The 23,405-nt window shown below is 38.4% G+C and overlaps 1 protein-coding gene across 3 annotated transcripts in view; it reads right to left on the minus strand.

Moving 5' to 3' along the window:
- fstl4 (follistatin-like 4) overlaps nt 1-23,405 on the minus strand; it is a 225,043-nt gene that overhangs the window by 50,838 nt on the left and 150,800 nt on the right. The gene's annotated exons all lie outside the window — the stretch shown is intronic.

Consider the following 23,405-nt stretch of genomic DNA (forward strand, 5'->3'; position numbering starts at 1 on the left):
GGAACTTGAGATGAAATGCCAATAGAAAACCAAGTAAAAAAAATCTACGATGAAAGACGGCAATGAATTTAAAGATGTAAAACTGTACATTGTGCGTGTGTGTGAGAACAATTTGATGCTGAGCACGTAGAAGAGCTCCTAGGGCAAGCTCAACAATGCAACTCAGAGAGTTGTCCCTTCCTACTTCTATGAGACCACTAAGACATCAGGCCACAAAGCAGAGAAGTCGAATGTCTTTCTTAGAGGATAAGTCCGAAGATGGAACAGTGGAGGTGGTGAGGTGCACAGCAAGAAGATAAAGACATATCGAATCAGGGTTATAGGGGAAGGAGTGGGACATGAGAAGCCATGCGAGTAGGCCAGGAAACACAAAATAAGCTGACAGACACACATTATGCAAAGTTTTGTTTAGATTACTTAATTTGTGTTTCAAACAATGTCTACGTAGCTAAGTGTAGGTAAGAGTGGAGGTATTTCCTCCAGCTAATTTAAAGTGTGAAATGAGACGCTGAACCATGACATACCACGTGTCTGTGTGCCATGATTCTATGAGTCTCTGCGAGTGAGTAGGCCAATGGTACACAGAGAGCATAACGCCATCACTTTAGAGGTCAAGGGTTTGATTTTTTTTCCACCACCCGTCTGTACCAAACCACTGTTTGAACAGCCTCAAAATTTCAGTGTCCCACAAACTGTAATCATGTTATGACGCATTCTAGTTTGAAATGACTTGCTAACAAGATAGCCCACCAAACATCAGAAAGTCCTTTTACATTTCAGTTTTATTTCCTCATTGTTTTGACCTAGACACCATTCACACAAGTAAAAGGGAGCACTATTAAAATTAGAGTAGAATCAAATGATGAAACGTTTTGAATTATTGTGACATGAAATTCTCAACAGTGTTTTATTAGAAAACAGAATATTCTGTAATGCGATTATCTTAACTGAATCTCCTTAATTTGATGCACCATTCTAAAATTTAGTCTCTTCACTGACTTTAAAAAGAGTGCACCCAGTTTTAGACTTTGCCCAAAGCACAATCCGAGTGAAATTTTAATACAGACTTCAACAATACCTCATCAAATGACAGAAGGCAAAAGAGTCAGTATTTCACAAGCTTGAGAACGATGATATCTACAGAAGTGGGAGGTAGAAATTATTGTGGGCTGGTGATCGAAAGGCTACTGTTGAAAAGAAGTGCACAGAGCGGCTCACTGGAGGAAAACAGAAAACAGAAATTGGATGGATGGATAGACGGACGGATGGATGGATGGGAAGGAAAGCAAACAGTTTCATAAAAAATCTCTATGAAATTAACTTTATAATCTTTGTGGTTACTTCATCTTCCAACTCTGATCCGGACACTGGATCCAATTCCACAACTAGCTCAACTCAGTGTATACCAGATGCACCACAGTGCTTTTCTGAAACATTGCATTGCTTAAAATAGCATTTGATATTTTTATGGAAGCCATGTTAAGTTGCACGGAACATGTAAAGAGGGTACGAAGTCAGAAACCAGAGCAGCAGTGAGTATCCAGTAGTGTGAGCTTTTGAAATAAAAGAGTCCATATATAATACATGGTGCTGTGCAAAAGACATCACAGGAGTGACCTGATCGATTTGCACCAGGTGTATTCCTTGAGTAAGCGTTCGTGTCTGTCCATTTATTTATTTATTTATCTATGTGCACTGGTAGCATCTATTTTCTAAACAAATCCCTTGAAAATCAGCAGAACTTTTGGTACATAAATGGCCACAGCACACTGCTGCACCAAAAGAGCTTGGAATTAAAAATAGCTCAACATCTAAAAGGCTGCACCAAAAGAAGAGGAGAGGAATTTACAATATCAGTCCACAAAGGAAGCAGTTCAAACTGACATAACGACCAAAGGCCACATAAAGTCCATTACATCTGGCAACTTCAACGGCCATAAGAACAGCTGATGACACTAAACACAAGGGTCCCACAAGTTTAATTTTTCTCCACTTGAAGGCAAACGACTGAAGTGGCCACCGATGAGTGCAGAGAATACCGTAAAAAATTATCTACCCCCTTCTTGATTCCTTCGTTTTTTGCATTTGTCAGCCAGACTGGAGGGTTTTAGGGCATGAGCGGCCTGTTTAAGCTCATGTTAAAGTATTTCAACTGGATTCAAGTCTGGACTTTGACTAGGAAACTCCATAACCTTTGTTGTTTTATTTAATTATTCTTGTTTTCAGCCGTTCAAAGGTGGACTTGCTGGTGTTGGTGGTGTTTTGGATCACCGTCCTGCAGTGGAAGTGTGCTTGACTTTCATTGCATGAACTGATGACCGGACATTCTCATTCATTATTTTGTGGTACAGAAAAGAACTGATGGCTCCAAGAATTAAAGCAAGTTCCCTAGATCCTGAAGCAGTAAAGCCGTCCCAGACCATCACACTACCACAACCAACTTAGCAACAAATGTGATGATATATGTTTTTTTACACTCACTTTATTTTAAGAATGTGTGTTAATCAAACAGTTTTGCATTGTTCACATCGTAGAAACATAAATGTATTTATTTTCACTCACAGAGCCTCTTCATACCTTAAAAAGCAAAGTGCTCTCTCTCTCTCTCTCTCTCTCTCTGTGTCAGTCATTGTTTACTTGCCTTGGAGCAGGGTAACGTGTCACTCATGACAACTATATCGTGCTCTTGTCGTGAGTTATATATGCAAATACATGCACGACACACTTGATTATTCATATTTGACCCTCTTGAAAAAAAATATCCTCATTCGAACTCATTTGGTAAATTAAGATTCAGGCATTAATCATTAGGCTCATCGCTTAGTGAAAAGCAGCTGCTACAGTAAGTGGGCTTGATTTGCCAGCCTTCACACTTCCTACATGTTCTTGCAAAGTTGCCAAACTAGGCACAGAAACTTGAAGGATTCAAAGCAACTAAGCACTAAGGTTATTATTTTTTTATTTCTTTCTTTTTTTTTTAGAGACAACAACATGGATTTTCTTAGTGATTGTTGCCAGGCAACAATCATAAATCATGACAACAGGCAATCTTAGACCATCGGGCAAGAAAGCACAATCGTTTTTTTGTGTGTCAAACTGTTTATAAACACAGGTTTCCTCCCGCAAAGTGCACTTCCAATCAGAGTGACACATGCTGCCACCTGTTATCTTCTGCAGCATGATTGAGAAAAAGGCCTTGACACCTTTAGCAATAAATAAATTCATACTTTTTGCAATAACTCTGTAATACAATATCAGTCTAGCAGAAAAGGATCAACTTAAATTCTATTTTGCTTAGTTGACTCTGAAATAATTATTATTGTTAGTAGTGCTAGTAGTATCATATACCACTATAACAAAATAATTTCCCAAATATGGGAAAAAATTATTTATCTATTTTAAATGTAAGCATTAAAAATACACTGTATAATTAAACTACACAAACTAAGACAAATACAGGTAAGTAGAGCTGTTAAGTAAATCTTTATAACAATGAAAACTTTTAAGCTCCACTTATAAAACACAGGTAGGTAATAAGGTTCAGTGACAAGAATAGCAGTTAAATGTGCATTATTGTAAATTAAATTCACTCACACACACACACACACACACACACACACATATATATATATATATATATATATATATATATATATATATATATATATATATATATATATATATATTACAATTAATCAGTCCTCACTCATTTGCAGCATCCCCCACACAATACACCACAAATAATAAGGGGAGCTACCTCAATATCAACTGTAATAATGTCTTCCAAACATAATGACACCAGTGGGTTTATACAGTGCAAGTAGGGAGCCAGATCTCCCACTGGGAGCCCACGGTGCGTACAAATGATCTTGGTGCTTTACTGTGCATTCAATATGAGGGCTGCTCTCTGCAGGTGGGCTGCAGCTATTAGTAAATACATCATATAAAGCACAATGACACACTGAGTTATGTTGTGTATATATAGACATAACTATGCACGCTCAGTTAATTCTGTGTATATCACATCTCTTCCACATATTGTACATGCATACTGCTCATTTAATGTCTCTCATATATGCATACTCTTGATGTGCTGCATATCTAATGTACACACAAGCACTTTGTCTTCCTCTCTCTCATATACACATGCAGAAATTCATGCTTTCTCTTTGGGAGTGCTGGCGTGGTGATTATTCATGGGAGGGAGACTGGGGATGAGCAATCAGTGGCCAGCTCATTAATCACGCTGGATGTAGACCCTTAATCTCCTCCACAGGTATAGAGGAATCCTCCGCAGCCACTCCTCATTGCTTCTCTAAATTCTCCCATCTCTCTCGCTCTCTCTCTTCCACCCACCGCCTCATTTTCTCTGTGATGCTGTCTTTGCATCTTTGGCTATTTCTATCCGTCTTTGTCTTTTTCAGAGCGCCTCACCTACCTGATGTCTTTGTGACTCTACGGCTGCCTGTCATTCTTCCTTTCCGTATCACTTCTTCCTCTTCTCAGAGGTTTTAATTTGTCTTTTTGTCTTCCCTGTCTTTCCAGTTAAAGTGCTTCCTTGTCTCTCAACTTACTAGCAAAGCAACAGTAGTGCTTCTTTTCCAACAGGACCCATTAACTATGCAAAAAACTAGCCTTGTTAGGATCACAGAAAGAAAGAAAGAAAAAACAGAACAAAAAAAGCATAGTAGAAATCTAAGTTGGAATTAGCATTTAAAAACAATATGTTTAGAGCTAGTTGGGTAGGAGATCTGGCTGTGCCAATTTTCCTTCTGCATCTGCATAACCATTTAAAAAATAGAGCTGAGGATACTTCACAGCAGCAGGACTCTTAGTAATGGGAGGTATGTGCTGCTTGGAAGCTGTGCTGTTTGTCAAAATTACTACCTCTAAGTTTATTGAAGAAAAACAAACCTCTGAGGTTTCAAGAACAGAAACGGGTCAGTCAAATCTCTTTAAAAATAAATAAAAAGGAACGGTGGGTTGAACAAAAATCAAATCAAATCAAATCACTTTTATTGTCACATCACATGTGCAGGTACACTAGTACAGTACATGCGAGTGAAATTCTTGTGTGCGAGCTTCACAAGCAACAGAGGTGTGCAAAAATACAATAACATAAAACAAGCAAAATATAAGAATGGCTAAATATGAGAGTAATAAATATATGTACAATATAAGAGTGTATGCATTACTGGATGTGTATACTAAATATGTTTTTCTACATGTGTGTGTGTGTGTGTGTATATATATACCTATTTTACAAATTAAATAAACAATAAAATAAAATATATAAAATACACAGAGGTTAGTAGTTGGACATGTGCAAAACAAGTGGCATTTATATACAGTGTGGAGTGCATAATGAAATACTTTTAGAATACTTTAGAAATGTGTCTGGATACTTATATTAACAAAAAAGTCAAATTTTTTAGTGTTATATAAGAGAAATTCCAAAATCCTTCTGGAACAGCATGTTTCCAAGACCATTTAAAGGGAAACCATTGTCTCCCCCACATTCTTTAATGGACAGCTTTGCAGGAACAGGCTGCCAACTACAGAGTCCATACATAAGGTGAGCATAGCTATAGAGGACCTGTGTGCATTGCAAGGTGGTGGTGATATTCAAAGGACAAAACTCAATAATGAACTGCCATCAGTTTGCTAATGAAGGACAGAACTCTCTTTACTGTGTTGTTCAACCCCTAAGGACAGGAGTAACCTGTCAGGAATATAAACAGATTAATTGCCTGTCTGGAGGCTTCATGGACATTTTTTTTTTACTAAGGCTTGGCCTGCCCACACCACAAATCCCTACTTTTTAATATATACTATACATTCTGTTGCTTGTGGGGGGATTCTTCATTCGGGATGCTAAGGTTACACCAGTGAGGTAATGTAAGTGCTTATGATCTGCCATGACGTAGCAGCTTTTAACCCAAGAGACATTCTGTGAAACACTTTGCATTTTCACACTGGCACACCATGCAACGTGCTCGCCTGCCAGTGAAAGAAACTTAGGTTTCAGTGTCTGGTTTGTGGGCACTTGAGCTCATGGACGGGCTGGGATTTAAATAACCAATCACGTAATATCTGGAAAGCTCATTCCACTACCAGAACCACATCCACACAAGGTTGTCCTTGTTAGGGCAGGTAAAGGTCGTCGCCACAGTGAATCAGATATTTTCTATGATATCACCCCTGAAGGTCGAGGATATCATCACTTTTTGACATCACTAAATTGTGTTGAAAAACATTTGCATAATAAAATTTAATAAAACTGAGGACATTGCTCTCCAGTCTAAACAGAGAAAAAAGTTCATATTTCAAAAATACTGTATTGTATGTTGTAATTGAATTTCAACTATAACTATGAGCTTGAGGAGTCAAAGCTTTCTATAAGCCAAACTAATACTAATACAACTGTTGTATGTGCAGGTTTTATTTATCCATCACATTTTTATTACATATTTACATCTGTTATTTTTGCTTTTAGGCAAACAGCATGAAGTGGCTTGCATAACTTCAAGAAGAAAATGTACGAAGAATTAAAAGTCTTAAGACACAACTCGGAAAGAAATTTTACGTTCGTTCAATAAAACCGAGGGCATTTTAACTTTCAAAGTCCAAAAAAATCCATCCTGCTCGGAAAGGCTTAATGGAAACAAGCTGACAGTCTTGAGCTAATCTCCCATACTTCATTTGGTCGGATGAGACCCCATTCATTAAAGCTATACCCTCATCTGATAGTGGCATACAATCTCTGACAATCTGGATAATCTTTCATCTTTATGGAAGAAGGAAAGTCCTCTCAACCCACTCTCTCTCCCCTCCCCAGCTATGCCTCTTACTGTAAACCACTGGCAGTTTTCTGACAGAGCTGGCTAAGTGGTCTTTCTCGTTTTAAAGCCTTTTCAGCCTTGTGAAGGAGGAGGGTGAGCGAGATTAGTGGCCTGCAGCAGAACTCTGCACTGCAGGAGCCACAGCTTGACCTGACCTGGAGGTCCACCTCAACAGTTACAGAATGCAGAATGAGATACACTGTGTGAATCTGGGTATACACAAGAACACTGAAAAGTATGTTTTTAAATGTGCATGCACGGAATTACAGAGTCTATGCATTTTATACAAATGCAAACATTAACCAGTATTATTTGTGATTAGAGCTGCAGGCTGGAGGAAAGAAAGCCCAATCATCAGTTTTCATAAAGCTCCCATGAAGGCATCTTTTCAGACAAACCACTCCACATAGGTCAATGGACTCTTTGATTAAGACTGAAGTAAAGAGAGCATACTGAACACTATATTTTAATTTTTTTTTTACATTCTAAAAAAAAGATGCATTTTTTTTCTTATATGTAGTTTTTTTGTTCTTTTAAAAAAAGTGAAACAAAAAAACAGAATTTGCATCTAACAAGACAAAGAAAATAATCAGGAAAAAACACTGTATCTCTTTTATTTGTCACTACCCTTTGTCAAATGAAGAGGTAGAGCTCATTTATATTCTCCTCATTGTTCATTTTAAATTAATGGTGTTTTGCAGTGTGACAAATTGGAAACACTTATCTGGCATTATGCTGCTGCACTTACTACATTTTTTAATATAAATCACTGAGCATATCAAATACAGAAAGTCGGCTATGTACATGAAGTCTATATGCATTTCTGTGAATTCCAGTAATTCTATTTTTACTTGGAAATATTCAAATAGTATTATAGTATTGGAATTATTCATATAGTTGAATGCATTTTAAAAACCGATACGGTATAATGATTTGAAATGGCGTACTGTTTTAATTGTAGCTGAATTGCTTAACTGACACCCCTGAGGTTACCAATTAGTCTAAAATATGGGTGCATCCTGCATCATGGTAAAATATCCACTTTAGGACATCAACCAACCTTTGTATCATTTCTCACATCACAAAAAAGCATAATTGCTTCCACAAATTTACTTAGAATTGCAGCAACACTCACTTCACATACAAAATCCATACTGTATATTACTTCATCACATATTCAAGTCACATAGTGGTCTTTGTGATTAACGGTAACACTTCGTGAGTAAAACTATCACAAGAATGATTGGTGTAAGTTAGGTGTTCTCAAAAACAACATCCACAATTTGACTCAGGTTGCAGTCAGAACTCAGTACTTTGTAACACTTTGATTCGTTTCTTTTTCAGCCATTCTGTTGTAGATTTGCTGCTGTGCTTCGAATCATTATCCTGTTGAATGACCCAATTTAGGCCAGGCTTTAGCTGTTGGACAGATTACCTTACACATGTCTCTACAAACCTTTTGTTTACAGAGAAATGCTTTACAGCTGGTATGAGGTGTTTGTGCTGATATGCTGTGTTTGGTTTTCACCCACTGGTACTGTGCTTTATGGCCTGACATGTCCACTTTGGTTTTATCTGTCCAAAGGACTTGTTCCAGAGATTTTGTGGTTTGTAAGTTTGCAAACTGAAAGTGTGCTGCCCATGTTCTTTTAAGAAAGGAAAGGCTTTCTCCTGGCAACCCTTCCAAACAAGCCATACTTGTCCAGTCTTTTTCTAATTGCACTGTCATCAACTTTAACATTTTACATGCAAACTGAGGCCTGTAGAGTCTGAAATATCACTCCCATATTGCATACTGTAATTTCGTTATATGTGGCATTTAAGGGTAATACACCAGTATTGAATTTCCCAATACAATCTCATTTGCATCTTCAGTAAAACATCCATCCATCCATCCATCCATGCATCCTCTTCCAAATATCCATATCAGGGTCATGAAAGGGCTGGAGCCTATCCCATTCCTTCCATAGAAGCAGGGTACAAGTCTTGTCACTTTAAATATTTTATCATAGTTCTCCTCCAATTTAGCAACTCCATACACAGAATCAAGAGCCTCTGAAGAATAAAACTACACATTAGCAATAGCCTTCAGAGTTGCCTCTGTTATGAATACTAATGGAAACAGTTTTGGCTTTGGTTTAAGGTTTCTTTATTATCTACAGACAAGAGCATGACTTTTCAGAATTATGACTCCATATTTGTAGATTAATGTAGCTCAGCATTGGCTTAAGTATCACATTTACCGTCAGGACACTCCTTTCACATTTCTTCCAGTTCCAGGAAACCACGCTCATTTTATTTTATGGTAGTAACATAACACGATTAGATTTGTTTGGGCTAAATGATTACAGCCTATGCTAAAGGCTGTATATACATATATCAGTACATTTATTATAAGTCTCTGAACTAGTGTTGCTGATTCAATAAAAATAATGCTCTCATTACATAAACATTCATTAAAACTTAATGGTCCCTTGTCTCTTGTCTTTGCAACTTGGGGACCACTCAACAGACCAGCTGATTGTAAAAAAAAAAAAAGAAAAAAGAAAAAGGGATTCACTAGAATTTAATGCATTTTTGCAAATTAACCACACACACACACACACACACACACACACACACACACACACACACACACACACACACACACACTTTATGGAAATGTCTTCATTCATGTGCTGATCCTTTGATATATGAACCAAGAAGGAGATTGCAGGTGGTTTGTACCTGACTATATTTTCCTCCTTTATACCTTAGTAATAGTGATTAATTAGCAGAAAATTGAACTAAATAGGTAGCGCAACATGGCTCCATTATAACCACTAACGGTGTTTTTAAAAAGCTGCTGATGAGCTGATGAAGTTGATTAATTGCTCCATATTTTCCCCTGGAGAACTCCCCCTCCGTCTTTCTCTCTCCTTCTACCGTGTAATGAATTATGGGCGAATAAATTTTGTCTACAGCATGCGTATGCTGAACTTCAAAATTATTATGGATCCTCCAAGCATGACAGGAGCTTTGGAAATCACTACGAAAGTTTCAGGCTAAATTTTTGCATCTTTAATGGTTAGATTATATGTGGGCAGCACAAAGGCTGGGGGTTGGAATTGCCTGATTAAAGTGACATGGGTACCATTTCCAACCATCTCCTGTAAAAATTTGATATCAGCTGACCTTTCTGCTTCAAGAGATAGTATATTAATGTTTCCACTGCTTGTCACATTAAGAATACAGGTAACCAAATGCACATCATACAGAATGGGTGTCAGCACAAAGGCTTTGCCAGCAGACTCAGATCTTTGTCACAATGGCAATTTTGCATTTGCAGTCCATTATGAGTTGCAGACAATGAGGCAAATCTGTCCCAGACCTTCATCTGGCAATAAACAATGCAGTCAGCATATTTTTTAAAAGGTTTCTGTCACAGGCTGGGTCTCTGACCCAGCGCTCTGAGTTCATGTTTGTATTTGTCTCATTTTGTTATGTGATTTAGTTTGTGTTATTTCCTATCTGCCTTTAGTTTAGGCAGTTATTGTTCCTGGGTTTTCTATGTTTTGGGGTTTTGTATTTATTCATCACATATTAGGTCTGTTAAGTTGTGTTGTCATGTTTTAGTTTTAGTATTTCCTGTTTTATTCTGACAATGTCATGTGTTCTTTGTTTATTGTATTTAGCTTTCCTCTCCTGGTCCTGTCATTAGGTTTATGTCTGTCAGCTGTTTCCCCCATGTGTCTCCACCTCCCCTGATCACCTCATGTATGTATTTAAGCCCTTTGTTTTCTGCATGCCATTGTCAGGTCGTCTGCTCATCCATGTCTCATCTCCAGGTACCCATGTCAGTTCACTATGGTTAAGGTTTTTCATGTTTTGTTATTAGTTCACCCAGTTTAGGTTATTGTTTAGTTTTCACCGATGCCCTATTATTTTGTACCCTCGTTGCTAACCTCAATAAACGGCTTGTTTTGTTAATCCACACCACGTTTTGGTCTGCGTTTGAGTCCTCCTCTGCAACACATACGGTCTGCCCCAGCCAGACCGTGACAGTTCCGATGCAGGGTACAAAAATGAGCCACAAAAGGTGTCAAACCTCAAAAAGCTCTCATGTAAAAGAGATAAACAATTGAGATCATTATCTCAGGCAGTCCACTATCATTAGATAACTTTCTCCTACATACCCGTCTTAAGATAAAAGCTTTCGACTGGAGAGAATTCGTGTAAACAAACAATTATGTCATGGCTGAAGTGGGGTCTAATTTGCCCAATGTTTTGTGAATTATAGATTACATTCTGATCTCTTTATGTTTCTACCTCCCAGCTGGTGTGGGCCTTCCAAATCCTCAGATACTTTTCTGCAGCCTCCTGCAATCCTGAATGTCACGGCTCTGTTCCATGACATCAAGGCATCAAACTCAAAAGCTTCAGAATTTCTTTCTGGATGCCTGATGTGTAGTTTATCTACACTTCAAGGTGTTCCATCTGCGTGTTGCTTGTAACTTGGATTAAGCCTGGCACACCAAAAAAAAGAGAAAAAAACCACTGCATCATCTCGGTATGAAAAAGCCTCCGAGCTTTAACCCTCGAGGTAGCTCAGCGCATGTTGTTTTAGAAGACTGGGTTGAACAGGAGCTTGTTGCCACAGGAGATACTGTGTACTAACACTCAGCTGGGAGTGTGCAGCATTGAACTAAACCGGAGAATCAGACCGCACTCTTGAGAATAAAGACTCTGGAGATTTGGGAATACCTGCTCCCCTATTATCAACCTCGCTCTTGCACTTTAAAAAGTTTGACTATATAACCTTTCTGAAGCTGCCAAAGCAGCTCTTTCAAGCCGTACTGAATGAAAACTCTGGCTTTAGAAATACTTTGAAGGCTACTAAATGATATTGGCTGCTGGCTTGAGTGCCATGCAGGAGAACTGTAATTCTTTTTAACGGCTCAGGAAACCTCAGTGTGGCTTTATGAAAACTGCAAGAAAACTAATCGAAACTTCTCTGTAAAACAAGAAACTGATCTGCCAGGTTTAGTTGGTGTTTCTATCAAATCGCCTTCTATACAAGCACAGAATTGTACACACAGCACTTTGCAACTCATTTGTCTTGATAAGAAAGATGATGTGTATAACGGAAGTTTTTAAAAAATTTTTGACGGTTGTTGTCCCTGTAAGTGTATTTACTGTACTTGTGTGCTTGTCATAGTTCAGCTTCCAGCACTGAGAAGCATCTGTCCTCTCTGGCGGGTGTCTCTCAAATGTCAGTGATATAGTAGGAATGTGTATAAAGAGCACATGGTCTCAAAAGTTAACATAGATTTACACCCAGGTAGTCCGTTGTGCTTCTGCTTTAGCCTTTCACTTCTGCTGCTCTTTTCAATCTCGAAACTCTTATACCCTCCTAATCTTTCCTCCAGTCTGGCCCAAACTCTTATAAACACAAAATTATGTATTACCTACTTGTTTTGTCTGCACCCCCATTCAACTCCCTGATTGCTCCTCACGATGCACCTCTCTCAGCCCACCTCTGTGCTCCTCTAAGCCTTGATAAACATGTGCAAACATGCAATTATACATCACCTGCTCTTCTAAATCCTCCCAATCTTAGCTGTCCTTCTCTTTTCTTGACACTCCTGGCCTCTTCCCAAATCCTATTTTCTCCTTCCTCCCAGGTAAACACATGTAGGCAGGCAGAATCACCAGGTTAACATTTGCATCTTGTTTTTGTAACTTATCTAAAGCTGTAGTCCTTAGGTTGATCCAAACACAATTTCATCCTTCTGAATATGGGGGTACTATAACCAATAACCCCTTAGGTGTTTGTTTGGGCTTCGGATGTGTGTGTGAATGTGATTCAGTTGTTTGGAAATAAGCTTTCAGCTTGAGGCAACCACATCTAGTCACTTGTACTTTAATTCTTTTCCCACTTTATTCCGTTCCACTTTCTTTCATCCCCTTATAAGATCAGAGTGTTTGTTGTCTTGTTTGTTGGGTTCAGCTTAGTGACGTCACTCAGCGCTGGCCTGTGTTCATCCCCATCATATACATAAAGAGGAGAAAACTCTTTTATCAAAACATAACCTTATCATTATGACCACACCATCTGGACCAACTTGCTGATGATTTACACGGAGCAGATGTTAACCCAAAGAGAAGAATGCTCTCTCTACGGGAAATATTCCTTGCTTTCTTACACAGAAGCAGTGTAGCCATAAGCTAAAGTTATCCAACCACGACGGATTATATGGTCCTATTCTTACCTTGTTGGGTTGTCTTGTTTTCTGCTACCATATTCTTTTTTTATGCAAAAAAAAAAAATTCCCCCTAGTTTTTGCCCTTTTCTGCCGTGTTTACCTCCTTTGTTCTGAGAGAAGATTTTCAAAGCTGATGAAGGTGGATGCTTGAGGGGATATTGTTGAAGAGATGAGAAAAAACAGAAAAATCATCACTTCCATGCAGACCCACACTTACAGAGAGTTAAACAAACACTGGTGAAGATGCACACTTGTTTGAAATTGAAGAAGGGTGTTAAAATAAGAAAAAAAGAAGAGGAAGAAAAGGGGGATTGTTCCACTAAAGAAACTAGAGAAATACCAAATCAATGGAGGCATGATAATGAATTATTTCCTCGCCCGAGTGGGAGTTAGAGGAGAGAGATAAAAGCAGACCACATGCTGTGCCACTAACAGCCTAGGGGGCGGCTGCCTGTGAATTACGGTGCGCTGAAACACACTTGCTGCCCTCGGGACCCATTGGTTGCAAAAAGAAAGAGAAAGGAGAAAAAAATAGGAATAAGAAATGGGGATGGGGAGGGGGCAGAAAAGAAATGTCGGGAAGGGTAATAGGTCAAACCGAAACCCCTCAAGGCCCTGCGAAGCGTGGATTTACATCTCTATGGCTAATTAGAGTCATAACGATGAAATTAAAGTGGTGGAAATGAAAGAAGGATAGACGGATGAGGGAAATTGAGAAGCAGGGACATAGGCAGTGTCGGATGGGATTATTCAGCATGTGTAATTATGAGAGATATTAGATGTCTGGTAGAACAGCGAGTGTGTCACCAATAGGAAGTCACATCTTAATAATTCTTATATGATGTTCTACATGTACTGTGGGATTTTTGCTTGCAAATTTAGCCTTGAGTAAAAACATTAGCTACACTTAGAAGACCCAGATTACTCAACTACTCAGAGTCAAAGAAACAAGCGATTGACAAGTAGACGTGCAATTTGTTCTTCACCGTGACAACTGCAGCATGTTTAACAGACTCAAAGCAAACATTTGGTTTCGCTCTCTCATCAAAGACATCCTGTTTGGTAAGTTTAGTAGCTTGGATTAAAATTGACATGTACAATTAGTAAAAAAAACATATACCTGAACTATACAGTTATAGCATATAATAGTTCATATGAAGATTAAAATTCAGCTGCTTGTGGATGAATTTTTGCGTCATCTTAATGAGTAGACGAGGCACTAACCTCAGCTTTTGATTTTCGGTTAGTGTTTTTAAAATGGGAAAACGTATCTGCTAATATTACAAATTTATACATCATCCATGTGTCATGGTAACTTAATTTTTACTGCAATCACTGTTGGGCACACTGACTTTCTTTCAACTTGCTTCATCTTTTTAAGTTATTAATTCGCTACATATCTGTAAATGTCAATATCTCTCAGAGAACATCCAGTTTTTATAATCTATGTGGAACAGACAAATGCAATGTAGATGTAAGAGCGCTACTGCAGGTTATTCCAGTTTAGCAACTATTAAGCTATAAACACTTCTTATATTCACTTTTAATTGGCTGAAACCAACTAATTAAATTTGGTTGGAGATGCTGCCACATCTCGATTCATAAGATTCTGGAATCTGGTCAATAAGAAAGAAAATAATTATAATAATAACAGTTGCTATAAAAACACACCTTATTTAAATGTATCTGTTCTGCCCTTTCAGGATCATCTCTTCATGCACAACAGGTTTTATATAGAATGTTATATCTCATTCTGTTTCCTTGCAGTTCTGTGATGTGTGCTGGATCTCCAGTGCACCACAAAGATGATCCTTCAACATGGATTTTGTTTTGTGAAAATGGATGAAGCAAATCTGGTGAATGGAGCAAACAGCGAGTAAATGTTGTTTTGGTACATACGTCAAGAATGATGACAAATACTATCAGTTTCTTTCAGCAGAACTCTACCCCACACTTTAGGGGACAAAGCTTTGGTGTACAACCTCATGAATCTAGAAAGAATTGACAAGTGTAATCCTGGTGCCACTCCTGACTTGACATGGGATGGGGCTAAAGGTCAGCAGCCTTTGGTCACAGCTCCCATTTGCTGATCAAGATTTAAAAATCAACCTACAAAATAACCAAGCATATTAAAATAAGATCAGCCAAATTGTACAAATGTAAATATCAGTGTATGAAACATTTCCATTCCAATCCCCTGCAGAGTACTGGATTTCCTTCATTCTTGTTATTCAACTCAAGCCTAATCATTCCAGTCAGCTAGTTAGTAGTGCAGCAATAAAAGTTAATTTAAAAATTGTGAGTGCTGTGAAGTTTTATTTACTTATTTTTTCAGTATTCCTGTTGCTTTATGTACTGGTTTAATGTAATTCCTGCATGTCTGTGAAGGTTCTCAGTCAATAATGACAATAATTCCTGCATAGCTTTTCTATATATTTTGTAAACTAAAATGATCCAGATAATCCATTTTAGTGCTGCTCTTCCTTATGGTAAACTCGTGGCTCCAACTCCATATTGAACACTGTGACACAACAATAGTATTGACCTTCTCCAATAAAGCTGTATTTAAAGAGTAGAGAGATGATGGCAAATAACAGATCCTACCTGGATGATGTGTAATATACCGCTTGCTTGCTAATTTATTTCATTATTTGGCGATTGGGATAGGAAAACAAGAGAACGTGAATATCACCAGGAGTAAAAGACAAGTCCATCACACTTCATCAACTGCAGGTAAACAACCCTCCAGTAACTCTAAAACCACTCCATCAAAGTCAAAGTTACATTTTACTTACAGGTACAACAATCAGTGTTTCTATCAAAGCACTGCACAGACAGTATTTATGTCAAGTCTGGCAGATGTTTACAAAGCATGAATGTCTCAGTTGAGAATTTCACTGAAGAGTGCTTCACAGTGCCTCAGATGCTGTGCACATTAAGTGTATTTATAATACCATAAAATAAACTGATGGCCCACTGCCTCTAGTTATCCATGGGGGACATCACTCACGTATTATTATTTTTGTGTTTAGATGCACACAGTGTGCTGTTTTTGTATAAAGGAGCCTCAACAGACTCCATCAGAATATTCTTTTATGTTTCACTGTTGCCTTTTCCTCGGCTCATCTATTCGTCTCTGGTATGTGCTTAAGATGTCCACCTGTGTGCAGCGTTTGCACCTGGGGATAATGCAGTCCTGTATCTCACACCGCACACGTTTAATCCTTAATTGTTGATCGTGCGCAGGGTTCAAATTGCTTACTTTACTCTACCTTCCTCTGGCTTTATGTTTCTCTCTGCTTGTTTCCTCTTTGACTTTATGTTTCCCCTCCTCTCTCCTCCTCTCCTCCTGGGAATTAGCTGCAGTGGGTAAGTGTTGCACTAAATAAATGACTTGGAGATTAAACAGACAACCACAGTTGCCATGGCAACTAACTGGGCATCTCTCGCTATTGTATTCGGAACACTGCTGGATGACCACTGGCTGTAAAGACTGTGGGTCTCTCGGTGTATATGAAATGCATATTTACATGTGGTTATGTGAATGCCTATGGTTATGGGTTAGCAGTATTAAATATAGTGTTATTATAGTAATATAGTTTTATATAAATATACTATTAAATATAACTAGGATAAATGTATTTTAACATGTGCAGCAACAGTGATTTGAAAGATCCAAGTAACATGCTACAACTAAGGCCCACAAGATGCTATCCCCCACAAACACCCACTCAGCCAGCCACCCACACCCAAACACATGCACACACCTCCACCCCGTCTAGTCATACTTTGTGTGTCTTTTAGCATTTCACTTTTGGACTATCTTGGATCTAATTAAGATGCAAGCTGCTACTGATGCAAAGTTAAGCCACAGCAATCTTCAAAACAGATCTCTCTCAGTGCAACACATAAAAAGTAGAACCAAGATCTCAACTGTCTCTTACCTGTTACTGCAGCTACCTGACACTGGGTAATTACCCAGAAATAGAAACGGCACTTGGAAGTCACCAAAAAGGCCCTTATACACACTGGCAATTAGCTTTAAAGGTTCAGTGAGCAGTAACGAGGTATCAGACACTGGCCAGGAGAAATGAAAGGAAATGAAAGGAAAGGAAATAACAAAAGTGTAGGTATCCTTTAAGACCCCTTTGAGAGAATGTGTAACCCAGGCAAGTAAAAAAGTAAAACTTAACATTGCATTTGAACCTTGATCTTTCACTAAGCCTAACTGCACACGTCTGTTGCCAAAATCTATCCAAAAAATAAGTGAACAGAAAACGGGGATGGAAAATGCAGTTAAAGTGTAAATGCACCAAAAGAAAGTGTAAAAAAAAAATCCTGTGTGGGATTTGATCTGCAGTCTCTTGTGCAAGTGGTGACTGACTTACGCCTCCACCAGGCCCCTAAAGTCCTAATGTGAATGTTTTAGCTTTTTAAAATTGGAAACACTTAACCTTGTGTCCATGGACACGAATCGAACTTCCCTCAGACTCCATGACAGATGTTGTGCACAAAAAAGGGGAAAATCATGTCCAGGAACACGAATCAATAGATTACATTTCACGATTATTTCACTAACTGCTACAAGGCTGCAATGTGAACTAGGTAAGAGGAATTTGTAAGTAGAACTGAAGTGGAGAAGGACATGGTGCAAACAAAATGGCCAAAAACACAATAAAAAGCAGAGGAAAGACTGATGTCAAAGTCACTTTGCTGTTGACAGCTTAGCTGGAGGTCGCTCACTCACACGGCTGTCAGAGAACAACAGGCTCAACGTGTAAAACTGACATCCGATCTCAGCGAGATCATTTGTGCAGATTAAGAGCAAACTCGAGTAGCACAAAAGATCAAACCTTGACAGGAGCTACACAAAGATTTTATCTTGCAACACGGACATCCCTTAAAGCTTTTTTGTCCATGTAATCTGTAAGCGTGATAGCATGGAACCCAAGCTCAGCAGGAAACATTTGAAAGCATCTACCCAGAGGCGTGGATAATACACATGATATAGAAACAAACTCCCTACTCAGGGATGATGAAATGCAAATTATAGTCTATGTTAATTTTGGTCTTTGAATACCTACATATGTGTGAATGAAAATCATGTGTTTACAGTCTGGTTTTCCTTGGTGCTTTGGCCACTGTCTCGATGACCACCTTTGCTCCTTGATAATTATCATATGTCATTATTATAACATTTTACTGACTGCAAAATGTATTGATTCAGCTGAAAATGAACAGATTAAATAAAGAATCTGATAACCTTGAGATACATGAAACTCTGTTCTTATTCAGCCGCGTTGAGATGTGTTAGGTTTAATTAAACTCTTGGGGTTAACCTCCCTTTCACATTTGCTGCGCTAACATTAAATCATTTTTTTCCGTTATCTATCTATCTAATGCAAGCTTCACACAAAGTGGGATACAAACACAATTCCATGGGTCATTTTTCAGGGCTTTGCCATTTTATAAATGAATACAGATAAATTCATACATCACCCTTAATGGGGTCACACATATTTCACATGTGCAATTCACCAAAATACACCTGCTAAGGTTGTACAAAGTTCCTTCTTCAACCTATTAACCTGCATTTATTTAGCAAGGCTGTTCTAAGTCTCTTACATATTCAATTGCAACCAAATCATTTTCTTACCTCTGTTTTCACTTTCTCTTATTTGTCCCAGCGGCGACAAAGAGGAGCTTTCTCCCCCTTTGTCTCTCTTTTTTCACCAGTACCACTTTCCACTATCGTTCCTCCACTAGCCTTCTCAGAATAGCCAATTCCCCATATGATGCTCTCTCCCCTCCCTTCTTTTTTATGCCATCCTCCTCTTTCTCACTCTCTTTTTACCTCTCTGTCTCAACTTCTCTCCTTTGATTAATTAGTCAGAGCCGCTGAGTGGCCCTGCCAGTGCAGCCCAGCATCACAGCATAATTCCACTCTTAGTTGGCGTCACGGAAAACAAATACTCACAGTTGAGTAAATGCTTAAAGGGAAAGAACTGCATGTGGGAGAAACATGGAGAAGCAATATGAACCACAGAAAACCAACCTGGACCTAATTAGAAGCTTTCCAGCTGTGTACTTTCGCAAAAAAAAAAAAAAAAAAAAAAAAAAGGAACCAGTGGTTCGTTGCACTGTCCCTCAATGACTAATGGCTCTGTAAATATACAGTTACATGACCTTCAGCTTCGGCAACCTTGGCATGCACTACATACCAGCATGCCTCCAGCATTTTCTATTGTAAAGAAAACCAAAAAAAACCCCCAACCAAACAAACAGAAAAAGCAAGATGAAGTTTAGGCTACTCCTCTGATCAGGTACGATATAGTCACAAACCTCTGAGATATCAGTGTCAGCACTTCTCATCTTTTCTTTTAAAACATCTTGCTGTCTTTCAGCTGCTGCATTGCTGTTTCCTTCACACATTGCATCACTTTCCTATCAGTCCTCTGGTCCACTCCAGTTGTTTTGATGACTGAGAGTCAGTCATGAAGCCTTAAAATAAACAAACAGCTGAAAAAGGAGCAGAGGCATGTTCCTGTCCATTACGGTTTATCTTTCTCTGCTGTTTGAATGCTCTTCTGTGCACAGACTGAAGGACCTCCAAAATTCCTGCTTTTTAAGTTTTCATCTATTAACGCAAATTCAAATTGGAGGATTGTCATGATATTCTGAGAGTTTCAGCTTTAAATAACACAGCCTTTGATGAAAAAATACTAGATATATTTATTATTAATAATTATTATTACGCAATTCACAAAGGTTGCACTATATTGTAAATTTCTAAAATGAATAGGAACGTAGAGAATCCACACGTTATCATATCACACTAGTGTGTTCTACCTTTCAGTTAAAAAGCATGCAGTTTACTGACTCCATGTACGACATAACCTATACTGAAAACCACAATAGCTTGAAATGGCACAATTAAAATTGCAGCATAGATATCCCAGTCTCCACATTTGCAAAAGGTTACTCGCCATAATGCGCATGCAGTCCACGTCTCACCCCAGGGCAGCTCTATATACTACACATGTATCCTCACAGGAGCTCTGACCTTGTGCGTCCACATATATTACATCTGCAGGCTACAGATATCTCTCAATAAGCCTGCTCACTTAGCAGTTTCAATTCTAATGCACTGTGTTGTCTTTTACCGAACATTTAGGTAATGTGAATCACCTTGGCACGCGCATCACTGACACAGTCCACGAGGCACGTTCCTGCACATTTATTATTGTGTAATTACAGTGGTTTTAATTTGGACACAAAGGTCACGTGTACAAGCAACCGACTCCTACAGAATGTTGACACTGTAATAAATGTTGGGAAACAGAACCCTGTTGAAACCCTAAACCATTAGGAGGCTACAGAGCTAATTTAAAGCCATTATGCTGTTATCTCTGTCCCGCAATATGCTCTATGGGAAAGAGAATGTTGATTATTCAGTAAAGCAGAACAAGAGGTCATTCTTTTTCTGGCTCTTCTGAGCAAAACCTCTGAATTAATGGTGTGAACTGCAAAATAAGCAATAAAAGAGAAAACAACAACAACAACTTTGCACTGAAATACCAACTTGAGTAGCTTTTTACCATAAAATGGCAAAAACATCAATCTTATATTTTTTAAAGCATTTCTTTTTATTAAACACATTAGAGGTTCCTTCTATAACGATATACCTCTAGCTATTTGGTTACTTAACTTTTTTTTTTTTGGTACCTTCAAAATGTGTTTGAAGGTACCATGAGTAATAATATGCAAATTGTAAGTGATTTCAGAGAAAAGCAATGGGTATCTTGACCAGCGCTGGACATTGTTCTGTCAAATGTCCATGCACAGGCAACTGAAATTAACGGGACATGGACACAATAATCAAGAAGACAAAAACTGCAGATTCTAGTGACACAGAGTAAAGCTAGCTTCCACACAATGCAGTAAATTACAGGATAGATTCAAAGATGAAGTGCTTATGAGACAGACCACTTTCACTTCGGTATGTTTTAATATATATCTAGTTTTGGATTTCACTGCTTGCTCTTAAAATTTCACAACTTGCAGATACAAAAAACATTTTTCGTTTATCTATCTTTGCTAACTTTACGAATCAAACTGAGTTATTGTGGTTCAGCATTAATGTAAAATTAATAAATAGTCAACTGTAGTATGTTCGTGAATGATTAAACACCTGGTTTACAAGAAACTGCTGATCAGTCGCAGTGTCTATCTCAACAGACCAAAGACCAAAAATCCACAAATGTCGCAGGCTGACTGCTTATTTGGGGCAAAATATAAGCTATTCATCATTTTTGTATTCAAAACTGTTAAATGACCTATGTTAAATCTGTGCAGGTGACAACCACTGGAAATACTGGAAATACTGGAAAGTGCGGTTGTCCCTAATTGCGTTTTCTGCCTACCTGAGTTCTTGGTTTGTATCTTTTGCTGCCTTTTCATATGATGCACCTCAGTAGGTTTTGCACCATGTTTGTGCTGTTTGGATAAGAGCACTATCTATGATACAAATATAGATGTGATTGCTGCTTCTCATTTCTGACAACGCATCAGTAAATCTAATCAGTGTTATTCTTTGATTTTAATTCTAAATCTATGCCCTTGGAGGTGTTTAAGTGGGATCCACTTAACACAGGACGCAATGACAGTTAAGAAAAGTAAAAAATAGGTCACAAAGAACCTTGCTGGGATTGTAAAAAGGTCGAGTACAAGGGTAAAATCAATAAGAATGTAATCATCTAAGGAGTATTAGCAAAGCACATATTGCCCTCTATTCAATTTGTGGTGGAAAAAAAAAATATCTGACAGCAGGACAGAGCTTTGAATGGTGGTTTACTTGCTTGGTTTATACATTAAATAAGGCAAAGGCAACATGGAGGGGCAAAATAATAAAAATAATAGAAAAACACACTGTGTTTCATAACAGAACAAGTTCAGAGACTGTGGGAATAATAGTGAAGCTCGAGTTGGCTTCTTGGAAAATGGCCAAAGGGTTGTGATTTTTACATCAAAGCTACAAAATAGAAGAAAAGCACCAACAGAGAGAACCATGAAAACCAAAGAAAGACTCCTGAATATGCCTTCTAACCTAGTGCTTTGAGGTATATGATCCCCAAAACATGACTAAGGCTTGTATTTAAAATGTTCGCCCTGAGATCAAGCATTTGGCTGCATGGAAGAAAATCAATGCGGGGAAAAAATCCTTCTCACATCATTTAGGTTAATTTTTCATTTTTCCAAACTTGCGTCCATATTGTAAATGCCCACCCTGTTAAACACACCTGTGATTCCTGGCTTTTTGGTTTCCCACACTACCCACACTAATGAGACCTCGGACTGCATCGCAGAAACACACGCATACACAAACATGCAAACACACACAATTTAACACCATCAACATTATCCAGAACACCAGATGTGCCACTCAAACATAATTGCTCCCCCTCGGTGTTGCCTTTCTGCAGCCCAACACTTAACCTTGAGTGTCATCTGATCAATAGCTTGTGTTATTGGTCCCTGCCCACTTCTTCAGCCGCTTGTCAAACATAAAATGCATTGACTAACCTGGCCTAAAATGCTGCAGGCAAACCTGTAGGTAGATAAATACCATGCAATGGCTTTTCACTGCCCATCTGGAAGGTGAAAGGACTGTAACCAAATAATAGCAGGATGACTTCCACTTAAACCAGTCATTAAGGGGCTAAATTAATGGTGGAGCTTAATGGACCCGCACAAGCCAAAGGTAAAGCTTTGGAAATGGCCACCTGCCATAACTAGCTGCTGGATTCATCAACTTTATTACCATTTTGCAGCATAGTTCAATACAGTTTGAACTTACACGCAAGATAAGACAATGATCAAATTAGATAGCGAGTTTGAGAACAAGATTTGCAGCAGGTTGCCTCTGTGTCTAGCAATTTTCATGCCGGTGCTATAGCAACATTAGTGACGGAGTTGTGATTTTTGGTCCTAATAAAGTGGAACCTGCATGCTCTCAGCTGCCACTCAGCCTAAACCCCAAAGGCTATTATAGCTCTTCCAGATGATTCCAGATGCAATTATCAATTTATCTGTTCCAGGAAATCTTTTATCCTCAGAACTGCTGTGGAGAGGCTGATTGAATTGTGATGTTGTGAAATTCTAAAATGTACCAACAGTAAGTACGTCACCCGTACCTTACACATATTTTTTGTGCCATCTTTTTTAACAAATAAATGGCTTATGTCGCTATATGTTAGTATTATACGTACATATTTTAACAGATTAACTGTGCATTTTTTGTAAGGGGAAAAAAAAGGAT

This window comes from Maylandia zebra, linkage group LG10 (assembly GCF_041146795.1).
Source record: "Maylandia zebra isolate NMK-2024a linkage group LG10, Mzebra_GT3a, whole genome shotgun sequence".
Lineage (NCBI taxonomy): Eukaryota > Metazoa > Chordata > Actinopteri > Cichliformes > Cichlidae > Maylandia > Maylandia zebra.